Source organism: Pimephales promelas, chromosome 2 (assembly GCF_988280905.1).
Source record: "Pimephales promelas chromosome 2, fPimPro1.hap1.1, whole genome shotgun sequence".
Taxonomy (NCBI): domain Eukaryota; kingdom Metazoa; phylum Chordata; class Actinopteri; order Cypriniformes; family Leuciscidae; genus Pimephales; species Pimephales promelas.
Window position 1 is genome coordinate 18,592,913 of NC_142770.1, and position 18,259 is coordinate 18,611,171.

An 18,259-nucleotide genomic window follows, 5' to 3' on the forward strand; every position below is an offset into this window, starting at 1 on the left:
TGAGGTGAACCTGTCTGCTAGAGTTCTCTACACTATTGCACCGCAAGTTCATCTCCGTTAGGATCATTTCATTTGACCGTTGCTTAGCATTGCTTTAATAATATGGCGTGTGAAGTTAAGCAACCATGTTTTATCATTCACAGAGAAGCATTCACAGTGAATGCAGGTGTTTTTATAAGCTTAACTGGGAATATTTGTTTTTTATTTAACATTTTTTATGGCAAGACTCTGACAACATTCTGAGACGTGCCTCAATAGTCTATCTAGCGCGTTTATGTGGAAAAAAAGAGGAACAAACATCATAAACATTTTTTTTTAAATGTAAACGCTTACTTAAAAGGTTTTTAAAAGAATAGTTCACCCAAAAAATGTTTATTTTGTCATGTATGCATTTCGTTCTTTGGTTGAACACGAAAGAAGATATTTTGAAGAATGTTGGTAACTAAACAGTTGATGGCACCCATTGACTTCCATAGTAGGAAAAGAAAATACTATGGAAGTCAATGGGTGCCATCAAATGTCTGGTTACCAACATTCTTCAAAATATCTTCTTTTCTGTTCAGCAGAAGAAAGAAACTCACACAGGTTTGGAACGACATGAGGGAGAGTTACCGATGACAGAATTTTCATTTTTGGGGAACTGTCCCTTTAAATTCGCATTATGATAGGCTACTTTCTAGTTCTATTTCGTTTCGCTTTCGAGCGCGTCCTTCTGTCGCGAACCAACATCCTATAACTTTGACGAGTCGCGTCCGTATAACAAACTTTTTAAACAAATTCGCGTTTTTCTTAAGAAATCATCCAACAGGTTGTTGCCGCGCGCATCTCAACCACAACCACGAGGCAGAATCTAGAACCGCATCTTTGTTTGTGTGAGAAAAACGTTTATTTATAACGTATAATAGGTTTGTAATATCCCTGTGTGTTTTTAAACCCACGGGGATACAGGTTTTCAACGAGACACATTAAACTGTCTATTCTTAACTCTATGCAGTCAGCAGTCAGTTATATTTGTCTGGAGTGGGAGTGAAAGAAACTCAGTGACAGTTACAGCATCAACACAATTGATTCAGCAGTAGATGGCTTTTAAATCATTATAAATCATAAAAAACGGAACAATTACCTATTATATTGTCTAAATTATTTCAGTATAATAATATAAATTATATAAGTATAATAATAATGACTGTATTTTGTAAAAGAAAAACGTCCAAATGTGATTTTTTTAAATTATAACACGAGACAGAATCTTCTGTTAAACTAACGTTACTTCCTGGATCCCTTGTCAAAGTCTTTCCATCATGTAGCCCATGACAACTAAAACAAGAGATTTATTTTTATTAAAAGTAATGTTTGAAAAAAAGATCAGCAAAATATAAAAATAAAATAAAACCGTTTGCCGTCTTGCATCACTGTACATTAGACTACCACAAGCAGCTAGAGGAGGAAAATAGCCTTACCTTTATTGTTTATTTCCTTTAATTCCTTTGAAACTGTCTTGTCCCTTCTGTATTGTGCGGCGACTGACTGCTGAATAACAGCGGCAGCGGTAAATTTAGTTTATGAGCTTTTTTTCCTGACCTTTGTCTCTCAACATGGGTGACCATTAGACATCAGTTGTGGAAAAACACCGGCCTGCCTCCCGTTCGCTGCAGCAGAGCGTCTTCTTAAAGCGCCCGCTTCCTGTGTTGACAAAACCGCGCGGCCAACCAACATCAGCGCCGCGGCTCCTCGCGCTCAACAGCGCCGCCACTGGCCGCCATGCGAACTGACACTGCACTACACTACTGGCTGTGTGCATATCACGGATATACAGTACAGGTCAAAAGTTTGGAAACATTGCTATTTTTAGTGTTTCTGAAAGAAATCTCTTATGCTCATCGAGCCTGCATAATATGGCAAGAAATAGTATTATCATTATAAATTATGGATTTCTTTTTAAATACACTTTAGAATATATTTAAAATAAATTCTTTTTAAAATATATTTATTCATGTGGATTTTCAGCATTATTACATTATTACAGTTCAGTGTCACATGATCCATCAGAAATCATTATAATATGCAGATTTATTAGCAATGTTGGATATTTATGCATAATATGATATTTTGAATCATGATTATTTGATAAAAGAAAAAAAAGAACAGTATTTATTTAAAATGGAAATCTTTTATAATAAACTTTCAGAAGTTTAGGGTTAGTGTTTTTGTTCCCTTTTTCTTAAAAAAAAGAAAGTATTAATTAATTATTCAGAATTAGTATCATTCTTTTAAACTTTTTATTCATCAATGAATCCTGAAAAAAGTATCACCGCTTCCAAAAAAAAAAAACTAAAACGTTTTTAGTGTTGGAAGTATTGGAAATATTAAGTTTCTGATCATAAATCAGCATATTAATGATTTCTGAAGGATCATGAGACACTGATGACTGGAGTACAGTGTAAAAACTGTGAAATCCACCATTAATGTGGTTCAGATAACATCATATTTTGAGTTTCTGTTGATTACTGTTGATCTCCTTCATTGTATAAACTCAAATTTTTCATTTCATTGAACTAAATTAAGTAAACCAGGTAACTTACTTTTTTAAGTTAAACTAACAATAGTGTAACGACTGATGAACATTCAGCGTTGCATCGCATAAATACATTATAAAGTACATGATTTGTAATTACAACATTTTTTTCTTTTGTCAAATCAACTTAAATAATTTATGTTGTCAGATAACATAATATTTTAAGTTTCTGATGATTAAATCGATTTCCATTGTATTAACTAAATTTTTACATTTCAATGAACTTAAAATTTTAAGGCAACCAGGTTACTTCATTTTTTAAAGTTAAACCAATAATATATTTTAAATTGTATTAATATTTTACAATATTACCGTTTTTTGTTTTTTTTCCCTTTTTGTATTTTTGATCAAATAAATGCAGGCTCGATAATTAGGATAAGAGACTTCTTTTAAAAACCTTAAAAATAGTTATGTTTCCAAGCGTATCACCGATACACTGTATATTGTGTTTTGGTCATGTTCGTGATTTATGTTTGCAGAGTGATTCCTGTAGCTCATCTGGTAGAGCAATTCAACAGTTGTGTATACTTTAGCCGTGCGAGCTGCGTCTGCCAAATACACGAGTGACATCGATAGGTAAGGGGAACCATCACAGCACCTCGGGCATTTGGAGCCGGACAGCCTTCCCTGAACCTCACACAAGAACATCTTCTTAAAAAATATCAGCTGTCTCAATAAGTAGGCCATTGGTAACAGAAACCCTGAAGAGTCTCATTAAACCTGCAGTCAGATTCAGCCAGCTTATACATTTCAATATTTGATGAAAGGACTGTTACTTCTGTACACTGAAAAAAATATTGTTGGTTTAACTTAAAAAATTAAGTAACCTGGTTGCCTTTAATTTTAAGTTGATTGAACTGGAAAAATTGAGTTAATACAATGAAGGAGATTAATTTAATCATCAGAAACTCAAAATAATAAGTTATCTGAGCTAAATAAATTATTTAAGTTGATTTGACAAAAGAAAAAATGTTGCGATAACAAATCTTTAAAATATTTTTAAGCTAAACCATTAATTTCTAATTATCCGAGGATGGAATCGGTAAATTGTAAACTACACTGTAAAAAAAATCTTTTCATGATTAGTAATCACAACATTTTTTAAATACATTAACTTAAATCATTTATTTAGTTCAGATAACAAATAATTTTGAGTTTCTGATGATTAAATCAATCTCCTTCATTGTATTAACTCACTTTTTCCAGTTCAATCAACTTAAAATTTTAAGGCAACCCAGGTTACTTACTTTTTTAAGTTAAACCAACAATATTTTTTTTACAGTGTAGTAATCACAACATGTTTTCTTTTGTCAAATCAACTTAAATAATTTATTTAGTTCAGATAACATATAATTTTGAGTTTATGATGATTAAATCATTCTCCTTCATTGTATTAACTCACTTTTTCCATTTCAATCAACTTAAAATTAAGTTAAACCAACAATATTTTTATTTTTTTTACAGTGAAACTAACATTTGACATGATAAATCACACAATTGAGCTAAAATGCAGCTAGGCAAAGTGGTTTAAATTTTGTTTGTGTACATCTGCTTTTTCAGGGGGAAAAAACACTAATACAACCCTAAATTGACTGTAAACAACTCAACGTCTGGCTTGGTGTCCCGTCAGCGCGTCCTGCTGCGGTTGTTGTGATTATGGCCCATGTTTTGGCCCATGTTTACATCAGCTTGACTGAATTAAGATGCTACCCAGGCCGATATGCAGCATTACATTTGCTAAACAGCTTCTGGACTCTGACTAAAGTTTCTGTAATTTTCCACCACACCTCGCTTGCGCTTCACTTCTCTCATTTGATCACAAGATCACTCATTTCCCTTTCGAATCCCGTCACATCACATCGGCAGTCTTGCGCAGCCCATGGCCTCGGGCGATCAGAATCATCTGTCAATCACCTCGAGTGCTTCTGCTGCGGAGGGTTTTGTGTATTGCAGAAAAATGATCTTTGTGCATCCAAAAAAGAAGGCTATTTATTAATCTGCTGCTTATTGGAGTTGTACTTTTAGTGTGCGGATTTATTGTTATCTTTTTGTCCTGCACATGAGTCCAGTTTGGGTTTTGGATAAACCTTTTTTTGGAATATTACCAAAATTTCACATTAACAAAATTCTAACAGCAATTTATATCATAAATGTAGATTCTTTTCCTCAAATCTGGCTTAAAAACTGTTGTAAATTTACAGAGTATTTGGCATTTTGTTTATTATTAGTATTATTTAGTTTATTATTGGCATTTTGTAATTTCATTACAAAATCGACTTTTGCTAACATTTGCTTTGTATAACTAAAAATGTATTAATAACCGCCACAATAACACAGATAGTAAAATATAAGGCCATATAATGATGTCCCTGTACAGTTTTTGGCCATGTATTCTTAAAAAAAACTTATCAAAATCATAATTTTAAGTTTTCAGGAAATGCACATTCATTTTTATTTAAACTCAGTTAATCAGACAGTTTATGAATAGCATTACAGACAATTCAATGCAACAAGTTACCTTTTTTATTTATTTATCTATTTATTTTTTACAAATAATTCAATGTGTTAATTTAAATTGACAAAAAAAAACTAATTAGATAAGTTACTTGGCCATGGTGATTTATGGTAAGATATGGTAAGATATTTTTTTGCGTAAATAGTTGCATGGAATTTTCCATAAAAACAATCTTATTTAAATTGTTGTGTGTTAAAATGTTTTTTAGAACATTTTATATATAGTTTTGATACATTCTATAGTTTTTAGACAAAAACTATAAAATCAACAACTATTTAAATATGATTGCTTTTATGGAAAATTCCATACAACTATTTGCAAAAAAAAAAAAAAAAAGAATAAATTACCACACTCTAAAAAATGCTGGGTTGTTTTAACCCAACTTTGGGTCAAATATGGACTAACCCAGCCGTTGGGTTAAATTTTTACATTACATTTTTAACCCAACATTTCGGGTTTGTCCATATTTGACCCAAAATTGGGTTAAAACAACCCAGCATTTTTTAGAGTGCAGGGTTAACATCTTTTATAATTAACAAGAAAACGTGTTTTTACTGTAAACTTTTTTTTTTATTTTTTATTTTTGGGCGTAAATAGTTGCATGGAATTTTCCATAAAAGCAATCTTATTTAAATTATTGTGTGTAAGAATGATTTTTTTAAAGAACATTCTATATATTTTTGATACATTCTATAGTTTTTAGACAAAATCTATAAAATCAACAACTATTTAAATAAGATTGCTTTTATGGAAAATTTCATGCAACTATTTGAGAAAAAAAAGAATAAATCACCAGGGTTAATATCTTTTACAATCAACAAGAAAACGTGTTTTTACAGTAAACTTTTATTTTATTTTATTTTTTTGCACAAATAGTTGCATGGAATTTTCCATAAAAACAATCTTATTTAAATTGTTGTGTGTAAGAATGTTTTTTTTTAGAACATTCTATATATAGTTTTGATACATTCTATAGTTTTTAGAAAAAATCCATTAATTTCAACAACTATTTAAATAAGATTGCTTTTATGGAAAATTCCATGCAACTATTTGCACGAAAAAAAAAAAAAAAAAGTTTACTGTAAAAACACGTTTTCTTGTTCAATATAAAAGATGTTAACCCTGGTAATTTTTACCTTTTACTATATATATATATATATATATATATATATATATATAAAGTAAAAAAAAATACTTGTATTGTCCCATTAAATCTTAACATAAATCATACCTAATTAGCATACCTAACAACCTGTAGCATTTTTACATTCTCATTTTTACAGTGAAAATCTTGTACAGCAAGACTATCGTGTAGAAAGCGGATCTCCACAGAGCGCCAGTGTCTGAAACGTGTGAATGCTTGTCTGTTTGGCTATAAGCTGCTCAGTAGTTTTCCACTAGTCTACAAGGGAAGTTGAAAAGAGGAAGTCGAACGCTTTGTCATCAAACATGTTTACATGAAAGTCATTTAACAGTTTCGCTAAACTTTACTGACGAGGGCTTTCACACGTTCACCCCACGAAGAATCTCACAATGTTTCGGCAGCTTTTCAAGACAATTTTGCAACACAATTCCTCACGTTTGCAGACAAAGAAAATACAGGGAAAGAAAAACAATGACAACAAAAAAACATTTCCTATTCTAAAAAAAAAAAAAAGAAATGTTCATTTCCTCTCCAATTGCTTTGTAGAAAGATGAAAGTGTTATGTGATAGCACAGTATGTGAAAAACAGTAACGCCCACTGCTTCCTCACACCAGTAGAACCATCAGTGTTTTCAAGACTTGATGATCATGTTTGAGTGTAAGATTGGTCTGGGAAGAGTGGAAGGATGTTCTTGTTGATGATCTTACAAAATCACAATAAAGTTTAACCCATATTTTGAAACCCAAACATTTAAATATGGTCTTGTTAACAACCGTAACAAGTGAACTTTAACCACTAACTAGCAGCTGAACTGTCATTCGACACCATCCATGTGTCTAAAGTATTTGGCCTTAAATGGTAACATATAATTTGGAAATATTTGCAAAACTCGCAAACTTTGCAAAAATTACCGCATTCTTACATAAAACCATCCTTATGTAAACTTCCGCAAAGATGATAGATGATGAAATATGTTTTCATAGATAATTCAGTGACACTTTACGCAAGAATGATGTGAAGAGCAATTAGTATCTAAATTCTTTAAATCAATTAGAATTTAAGTTTTGTTTTTACAAAAATTAAATGTGAATGAAGGATTCAATGCGCCAATTTAAATGTAAATCCATCATGCTATGTTGCAATGTTTATACAAACAATTCAGAATTCTTTATTGTGCATTTCGCAGACAACGTTATCTAAAATGTACACCGCAGGATTCATCAAACCCATGACCTCGACATGCTCTATAGGAACATCTCCTAGGCAAATTGAGTAGAAATTGTATTAAGCATAAATTTTATCTCACTGGAGTGAGCAAACTGTCCGCCGAAAAACAGGATATAGGCGGACATGTTATTATATGGTTTGACTAACAGATTAATGTTTTATTGAGCAATTTATGGATTTCATTTGCAAAGATGGCACAAGAGGAAGTAAACCTGACCTGACATGACTCTTAAAAAAAGGAAGTTGGAGAAGAACTCTTTTTAAAGCACACTAAGGTCAGTCTGTTCTGTTTTTTTGGCCTGGTCACAACAAGAATGATAACAATAAAGATAATAAGAGTTATATAAGAATCCACACGCTGCAGTTTTGCCATATGGCACTATAAATGCTGAGTTCTCTAAAGCAGGATGGATTCTGATTGGCTGTTAATGTTTTTGTCGTTCAAAAAATCTAAGACATGAAATGAGCGGTTTGTGTGAGAAAACGAACAGTATTTATATCGTTTTACCTCTTGTAATCATAGCTACGTCCAAGTAACCAAAGCACTTTGTGGCTTTGGTTACAATAGGTAATAACGATATAAATACCGCTCGTTTCGTGTCTTAGGCCATCAATGTGTCCTTACATTTACGAGTCATTAAATCATGTTTAAGTGAACTATCCCTTTAAGCCATTAATTCAACAAGAAACTCTATATGACTTTATCCTTGACCCGAGTTCAACAGCATCAGACAAATCCTTTATTTACCACAGATATCCTTGACTTTACTGAGTGTCCATGACGCAGGCTTATGACACGTTTTTTTTGTGTGTGTTGCATAATAAATGTCTTACAATAACCTTAAATTACTACATATAGTTTATAATGATCATGACCACAAAGACTGTGTCTGTTATTTTCAATGATTCCCCAAAGCTCCAACAGACGCCTGTTTAAAGAAGAGCTCAAGCTAAATTAAATATGGACATTTTCGTAGACAAAAAGCAACTTGAACAGTGCCTCTTGATGATGCCTTCACAAAATGATCGTAAATATATATATAATAATTTAGCTAATTATATAATAACATAACAATATTATATAACTCAATCACGACTTCAGAAGTGGGAAGTAAGAAACTTCTGATAGCACGTGAAGTGCATTTCTAGGTACAACTATACAAAAAAAAAAAAAAAAAACAATCCGCGATTAACAAAAAATCGCCTTTACAACATCTTTCAAATTTCTCCTGCATGGGTGGAATGGGCTCTATGCACGGCGTTATTTCCGGTGAAGGATTAAGGATGCTCGATAACTTCCGCCGATCATAGAGTCCAATGCAATACCAAGAATTTATATTGAATTTAATACTCCATGGTTATACTAATGAAACGTTAGTCACAAAAACAGATAAAACAGACACCCCTCGTTGTGTTTATGCTTCTTTTTAAAATTATATTAAATAAACATAACTATACATAAAATTACATCTAAACGTATGTACGTTTCGTTTCAAAGACGAGAGGACAGTAAATATTGAAGACTCTGCCATAATCCCGTTTTCCTCGGTTCTCCTCCGCTTTAATCTACACAACCGGAAATGGACGAGCATCCTCACGTCAAATGCGGAACTTATGCGTGCATATAGCCCATTGTAAATTTATCAAGTTTGAATTTTGATCTGTACATTTTCTCCCACACAAAAAGAAAAACAAATAATTTTGCCTTGTAAATATCTAGCCAACTGGCGAGCCCCCAATTTCATGTTACGCCCCATCTAGGGAAAAGGGTGCAACATGAAAGACTTCGTCTTCGTCGTCTTAAAGGGATAGTTCACTTTGAAATTAGTTTTTGATATGTTTTATCTTACCTCAAGAGCTTCCAAGATGTAGGTGTCTTTGTTTCCGCAGTAGTTTCAATTTTGATATTTTTAGGTCAAACCGTTCTTGTCTGTCAGTCATATAATGGAGGTCTATGGTCACCACCTCAAAGAGCATTCACAGAGAAGTCCAAATTAAACATGATTTAATGACTCATAATGTAAGTACACATTGATGGCCTAAGACACGAAACGAGCGGTTTGTGTGAGAAAACCAACAGTATTTATATCGTTTTTACCTCTTGTAACCAAAGCCACGTCCAAGTGATCTGAAGGCACGGGCGCTTGGAAGTGATCTCTCATTGTTTACACAGAAGTGTTACCCTTCACTGTGAAGATTTAAACATATTTAGATATACAAGAAATCGCAATGGAAGATGATTTCGATATATATCAACAGAACACGTTGAATTTTTTTCGTACACATGAGAGTGACCATAGACCTGCATTATATGACTGACAGACAAGAACGGTTTGACCTAAAAATATCAAAAGTGAAACTACTGCGGAAACAAAGACATCTTGGATGCCCTTGAGGTAAGCTAAAACATGCCAAAAATTAATTTCAAAGTGAACTATCCCTTTAATTTCGGACTCTTGATTCAGGAGCTAACTGGGACAAAATAACAAAAACTCCCTAACCAAAAACAGAGATCAAACAGTTTACAATAAACAAAAATGGCGTCAGACTCCTTGGTTTATCAATGTTTACAGTATATTTACAAAGCCAGGGCTAACAAAATTGAAAGGGCGGTCCAAAATCAGCATTTGAAAACAGACAAAGGGGTCAAAAACGCACAAAGTTCCTCAGATAGAAACCATATTCAATTCCAACAAACAAGCAATACTCATTCAAACTCTGCACTACACTAAACTCTGCTCAGAACACAAGACGTCCCAAGGGGAAGTGATGATGCACTTTTTTAAAGTACTGTGCACCAATCAGGACCTAGCATCAATCATGCAGGATCCAATCAGAGGACGTTCCCAGACAACAAACCACAGTGAAACATCTCCGACTGTGTTCAACTGAAAAACGTTAAGTCAGGTTCGGAAGCTATGAAAGTGAGCGAATGATGACAGAACGTTTATTTTTGGGTGAACTAACCCTGTGGCTTCTGTCATGGATACAACAGAAGACTGTTTAGGGAAAATACAATATCATGGAGGTACTAAAGTAGTGTTGCGCACCTGCAGCGGCTCGAGTTTCAATTTAATACAATGGAGCGCAGCATTCAGTGTTCAGAGTCCCACATGCAAACGATCACGAGTCCTTGACCTTGCGCCAGGTCTGAAAAGGCACTCGGGCTTTGGATGTAGCTAATCCTCTTTGCTGCTCACATGCAAACATTGTCAGACGCTCCCCTCTATGCTCTGGTCAGTCTCTTTTCAGAAGTACTCGACCAATGTCAACACAGGCCGTGTTCCCAGAACATCCGAGTGTCCTTCTTATCAGAAACTCAGGACCTTACATGCTAATCTTTGGCATGTTTGCAATGCATTATGGGTAAATGGATAAAAACAATCTACCAACACGTTTTTGGTTACACTGAGGTGGATTTAAAAATGCCAAAGTACTGCAGGTGTAAAAAAATAATCTGTGTGTATTTAAGCTATAAAATGCTAGCTATGAAATTAGCCTTGACAAGGAAAAAAAAAATCGAGAATTACATACCAACTTATTAGCGTTTTTGTTACATGAAAGTCACTTCAAAACTGTCAAAATACTGAAAAAAATGTGAAAATTAAGAATCATATGCATTTAAACTATATAACGTGCTAGCTATGAAATTACCGGTAGCCATAGGGGCTGTTTCCACGACACTGTTTTCAATTAAAAACGTAAAACTTTTTATGCGTTTTGCCCGTTCATTTACACGACAACAGCGTTTTGGGGGCCTGAAAGTGCAAGTTTTTGAAAACGGTTTCCATGTAAACAACAAAAAATCTCATCTCTGAAGATGATAACGTTATGTATTACGTGTTCAGTCTACAATGTGTATCACCATCTAATGGCCTGGAGCAGAATACAGCGCTTTTAGTCGTTTACGCGGATCCGAGTGAATAGGAATTGTTTTGACAATGGTGTCGGCTGTACGTGGAAAACTCAAAGGAACAACTTTTCAGTTTTACGCATATCGTTGTCGTGTAATTGCATTCTTAGAAAGTCAAAGGAAATAGGCTACTATTACATACCAACGTATTAGCTTTTTGTTACATGGAGGTCTCTTTAAAACTTTCAAAATAATTCAAATGACATAATATGCTAGCTGTGAAAAGAACCTTAGCAAAACAAAGGAGTCAACATTACATACCAACTTATTAGCTTTTTGTTACATAAAGGTCAATTTATAATGGCTAAAATACTGCAAAAAGTGTATACATGTAATGTGCCGTTAAGCTACATAACATGCTAGCTATAAAATTAGCCTTAACAAGACAAAGGAGTCGACTTTTACAAACCAACTTAAAGCTTTACATGAAGGTCACTTTAAAACTACAAAAAGTGTGAAAATATAATTAAATTATATGTTTTCAAGCTACATATGCTAGCTATGAAATTAGCTTTAGCAAGACAAAGGAATCAACCATTACTTATTTTTTTTTTACCATGCCATTACACAACTTATTAGCTTTTTCCTACATGATGGTCTCTTTAAAACTTTCAAATACAGCAAGTTGTGAAAACAATTTAATTTGTGTATTTTATGGTTACATAATATGCTAGCTGTGAAACTAGCCTTAGCACCACTAAATGACATGGTAAATGACATGGTGGTCAGAAATGACCATGACTTTTCAGAAAAATTGACAATTCTCTTGTATACTTGCTATTGGACACTGTTAGTATACAGGGCTAAATAAACAGAGTGTATTTTAGCAAGATCAAAAGTGCCCACAGTTGATAAAACCCAAATATAAAAGGCTAAAATCATTTTGCTAAGTTCCTTTATGCTCTAATCAAGTTGGACATTTTAAACAAACAGCTTAGCTTATAATGACTCAACCTACATGTGTGTATGAAATGTCTCCAGCTACCTAAGGCAATCTTCTATGAACAAATGCGTGCAAGGAAAAAGGACAGAAATGGCCGCCAACCAAATCCTTAAGGATATGCCCTGCTTCCAAGGTCAGTTAATAGCACAGCAGAGATGGGAGAACATGAAGAAGACCGAATTTAATGATGTAGCACCTAAAAACCTTCAGCTGGAGTTAGCATGCTTACTAATGTCACATGACTTGGAAAATATACTTGTTTGTTTTGCTTGTTCTTTTTTTGGCCCTAGTCTGTCTGAAAATGCTCTGTTTAATCCTATATAGCCGAGACTGTCTTTCTAGTTAGTTCCAAGTATCTGCCTCGGATACCGTTCAGACTAAAGAGGACTAAAGCGAGCAGAAGTAAAATTTCCCAGTAAGGGACTCTCTTTAAAAACAATAGTTGATCAGCACTATTATTAGCTCTCTGCTGAAAAGTGTGAGCATGTAGCACAGGTGTGAAATGCTTGTGGTTGTGTAGAGTATAGTTAATAACATTTTGTGTCTGAACTCACCCCTAGAGTCCCCTGAAGTCAATTCCATTCAATCCCATTATAATAATGCATCTCAATAAGGAGTGTACAACCAGTGTCTGCTCAGATGGCATCCGCTGCATTAGCGGCGCACTCAATTCGCTTGCTTGTTTTCATTCACTCGCTCAGTGGACTATATTATTGGAGTCAATTAGGAATAGTGAATGGCATCTTGCAACTTATTAAATGCTACAGTTGAAAGCTGAGATTACACTGTCTTCTGTTATTTCAAAATAGTGAGGTGAGACGGTATTGTGCAATGTTAAACATTTCAAATAGAAGTAACCTACGTTTTCACATGACCTCATCACTAGGGATGTACATTTCCTGAAGAAAATGTGAGTGGTGCTTGCAGAGGCAAAAATCGGCACTCGGTGCTAGGGTGTGATATGTTTGCATACGAGCCACCAAACATGTCTGTACGATGTTCTGGTGCTGAGATATGGCTGATTCATGTTGTTCAGGGGGTTGCTAGGGTGTTCTGGGTGGTTACTATGGTGTCGCTAGGCGGTTGCTAGGGTATTATGGGTGGTTGCTATGGTGTTATGGGAGTTTGCTTGGCGGTTGCTTGGGTGTTCTGGGTGGTTGCTATGGTGTTGCTAAGTGTTTGGTAGTTGTCAAAGATGGTTTCTATGGAGATTTTATGGAGTTCTTAAAATCTTTATTAGCGAGTGCCTTTAGTTCGGAATCACAGCCATTCTCATATACAGCGATATTGCAAGGCTATGAGTGTGATATTGCTGATATTGCTAATTTAAAATGTATTTATTGGTTTAAGGTGGTTGCTAGGGAGATCTTAGTGGCTGCTAGGGAGCTTAACTGGTGTGGCTATGAAGATTTTAGGTCATTACTTATTGGCTGCTGTATACTATAAATCCTCTGAGGGAGAGAGAGGGAGAGAGAGAGATGCAGGGCTGTCAGGCCCTTTGTTTCTGTGTGTGTCAAAACGTCGGTTGAGATTTGAATTTCTGAACATTCCGCAATGTTATGTCAAAGGGATTTTTTGGCTGCTATTTCATCCGCTGTGCAAACATCGTACACCCAATCGCTTAGAAAAGTCATAGCACACCTCTCCTCAATGAGATGGTCGATTTGACGCCTCACTCATATGGGTCTCTGACACTACTAACACATTCATTTTATGGGCCGTCCTACACCATCACCACAAGTCAATGAGGCAACTTTGGGCAGCTCCAGCCCCCAGGGGTGCAACTTTTACCCCATTACCTTTAAGGTTTAAACAAATGTTTGACATCCAACAAATGACTAAATTATTGAATAAATTATTTAAAACATATATTTTGATTAGGGCTGTGCAGTGATTAATTGCGATTAATCGCATCCAAAATAAAAGTTTGTGTTTACATAATATATTTGTGGTATTTATGTATATATATTTATACGGTATTTATACGGTATTTATGTGCAAATAGTTCTTAAATATATACATGCATGCATATGTATTTATATATCCAAAATAATTATGCACAGCACACACACACATACATAATGTAAATACAAACTTTAATTTTGGATGCGATTAATCGCAATTAATCTTTGCACAGCCCTAATTTTAATATAATTGTTATTATGGGAACAACAATAAATTACATATAAGTAGCTACATCATTCAAAGTCTGTCATAAAGGCTTCATAAAATTATAATGAAAAACATTACATGTGTGTGATTGGGACATGCTTTTAATGGAGAGACTTTTATTTTTGTAATCAAGCTCTCAAAAATTATAGAAAAATTTGGATTTAGATTTATCAGGGAATATATCGGTTTTCAAATATAAAGAATTGGCCAAAGTATCGGACAAAATTTTCATAACGGTGCATCCCCAAACATTATTATCGAGAAGTGTAGAGATGTAAAACAAAAACCTCTAGAAATTGTATTTTATTATGTAGTTTTACTATATCAAATCAAAATGTGTTAAAATGGACAAAATCATGACTCCAGGAATCAAATAGTGAGATTCCATATGATTCCCAACCATATTTTACACATCTCTACTCATAAGGTTGCATGTGTGTGGCAACAAGTTCAGTCCAGTCGAGCACACTGCATTGTGGGATATACTATTCACACAGTGTGCACTGTTTTATACTACACATTTTGGCAAATGTAATAAGTTATTCTATAATGTGCAAAGAATACCTTTGTACAAATAGTAAGTAGTGTGTCAGTATTAAGTAAAAAAACCAAACAAAAACTTGCGTATTTATTTGACAAAACCACAATACATTGTGGGAAAATACATGTTTATAGTCTCCAAGTTTGGTGGGAATGGCACAAGATAAATGCAGACACGTTAATTAAACGCATGTCAATTACTGACTGTTTTCCAATCCTCAACAATTAATGTTTTGATTTTCTAATCATGTGTGGACTTAATAATATGTTTGACATGGCATGAGAAAGCACCTGATTTTTATTCCCGCTGCTGCTTCCAGAAGAACAAAGTTCAGAGTTCGTCTGAGAGAGTGCTATGTTTGGCTGATAAATCCACTTAAGGATTTCCACTCCTCCACTAGAGTACATAGACAATCACGTTATTATGTCTCTCTAGTGATCTCATAGAGAGCAAAACTTGATCCCTCTTAAAGGGACAGTTCAGCCAACAATGAAAGTTCAGCACCCTTATGTCATAAACCTCTTTTGCTTGCTCTATGTCAATATTAGAGTAAAAGCCTTTGACAACTTTCTCAAATCTCAATGAAAAGACAAATAGATCTTGCACTATTTTTAGCAACAGTCAAAAATCCAAACCAACCTATATATAATACAAACTGGTTGTGGTGGTGTAATGGTTAAAGATAAGCGCCGTTTTACAGTAAAGGTTGAAGGTTCTGTCCTGGAAGGGAGCGAACACGTCATTGACCTCACAGTCCTGTTGAATCACAGTGGAGCTTTTGATCAAAGCCTGTCACTTTAAGAAGGACCCATGGAGTCTCTGTAATTAGAGAACTGTATTATTACGGTGTGCTAAATTACATTTTAGAGTCCCCATTAAACTAATATGAAAGTTTGTTTCCGCCACAGATTGAAAAATAAAAAAGGGAAATTGCGATTTGTTTTATCTCACAAACATCTTTTCTCTCAGAATTGTGAGATACAAACTCACTTTAAGTTATAAAGTCCAAATCTAAGGAAAAAAAAAACTTTTTTTAAGAATTGTTGAATTTTTGTGAATTTTTGAAGAATTGAATTGTAACACGCAATTGTGAGATACAAAGTCAGAATCGCATGATATAAAGTCAGAATAGCAAACTCACAATTCTGACTTTTTAACATAAATTCTAAGAAATTCTGAATTGCGAGATGTAAACTTGCAAAAAGTCGCAATTATCTTTTAAAATTAGGGCTGTGGAACGATTACATGCATGTGTATGATTTTTTTTATATACAAAATTATTATAAACAGCACACACACATATATTATGTAAACACAAACTTTTATTTTGGATGCGATTAATCGCGATTAGTCGTTGCCCAGCCCTATTTAAAATCTTTTTATTCTGTGACGGGAACAAGCTTCCATAAACAACTTTTTCACTAAGAAAAATGGTTTTAGCATTACCACGCGGTAATGCTAAAACCATTTTTCTTAGTGAAAAAGTGTCTCACACAGCGAAAAAATTAACAACATTATGACACAGTTCAGAACAATGTAGCTTTAGATCGCAGGAGATTCCAAGAGAAAGACTAATAACTGATAGCAATATTACTATAAGCACTTAAGCTCCGAATAGGGATGCTCCGATCAGAATTTTTTGCCTTCGATACTGATTCTGATATCTGGGATTCAGAATCGACCGATACCGATCTGATACTAAAGTAAAAACAGTGCTGAATTACCTTATAAACACTATGCCTGACTGTGTGGAAGAGACTGGGGTCATTCTTTTGTGAAAGGCATCAGGCAGGCTTGACTTAAACATTACTTTCTTAACAATAGCTTCACTAGCTTGGTACACATTCAATATAAACAGGAGTCAGTAGGTGTTACCGAAAATGGGAATTTAACATCCAATACAAAAGCAGCGGACATTGACGTTGCATACATTGCAAACAGCTGTCGAACTTTTTTTTCTTACCGTTGTAAGAAAGTATCCCAGACAGCAAACTGACATTGAATCAACGTGGAAACGACGTCTCTCATGACATTGAAACAACGTTGATTTGCTCATCGAATTAACGTTGAACCAACGTCAGACGCGGCATTCTTCAAAGCTAAATGAAATCGAAAATTGGTTTGCTTTCATAACGTTGAAACAACGCGTTGATTTCAAGTTGATTTTCCGTTAGTTTTAAAAGAATGACGCATCTGACGTTGGTTCAACGTTAAATCGATGAGCAAAATAATGTCAGATCAATGTTGTTTCGATGTCATATTTCCACGTTGATTCAATGTCAGTTTGCTATCTGGGATTAGACCTGCATTGCAATTAACATCCCCCTCAACTAAATATTAGCTTGCTGTTAGCATTAGCGTCTCACTGAAGAAAGATGCTTTCTGCCCATAATAGTTTTGGTTTAATTTTCCACAGTTTTCTACTGTGACAACCAGTCATGATAACCTTGACCCTTTAGTGTTTTGACAAAGACTTGTGCAGAGAGGGTGTGTTGTTGACGTTAGCAAAATGGCGGATGTTAACAAAATGGCGGAATCACAAATGTTTTCTAAAAATGTAGAAAGAGCAACAAGTTCAACATTTACTGCAACAATACATTGCAAAGGCATATGTGTTCTTAAACAATTCAGTGAGGTCTTTTTTTGTTTGTTTTTGACATTTTTCTAAAGCAGATTGTTTTATTAGCTGTTTCTAATGAGCTCTGGGTGGTTGCTTAGGCTACAAGGCCAAATCTCTACATTCTTAAAAATAAAGGTTCCAAAAGGGTATTTTTTCACTTCAGTGCTATTAATTAGTGCTAATAATCAAAGCAATCCTTTTCCACTATTCCGTCCAATGGAAAGGTTCCATGGATGTTAAAAGTTCTTCTTGGAACCATAAATGCCAGTAAAAGAACCTCCATGTTTAGGTTTGTATGATATTCCGGTCTCTATATGGCTTGGGTCACTCCTGCAATAGAAGTCTTTATGTGAAAATCAATTAGCAGAAGTAAGTGTGTTGGCGTTGACTGAAGGATTTTGTTAGTACATAGCCATCACTGCCTTTTGCGTAATGATGCACAGGAGACGCCAATCTATCATGGTTACCATGGTGGCCCAACTCCCTGTGGCCCACTCCAATTGGCAGTCTAGCACTTCACCAAGATCCACAGAGCCAGGTAACCAGTGGAATAACAAACACATGCTTCAGTGTATGATGTTTAAACTCTTGAAATGAGCACATGTTTG

General features: G+C 34.5%; 1 protein-coding gene across 1 annotated transcript in view; it reads right to left on the bottom strand.

Annotated features, from left to right (window-relative positions):
- slc6a6b (solute carrier family 6 member 6b) overlaps positions 1-1,646 on the bottom strand; it is a 28,864-nt gene extending 27,218 nt beyond the window's left edge. The window contains exon 1 of the mRNA XM_039672837.2: positions 1,461-1,646. The gene's annotated coding sequence lies outside the window, so the exon portion shown is untranslated. The remainder of the gene's footprint in view (positions 1-1,460) is intronic.
- Positions 1,647-18,259: the final 16,613 nt, after the last annotated feature.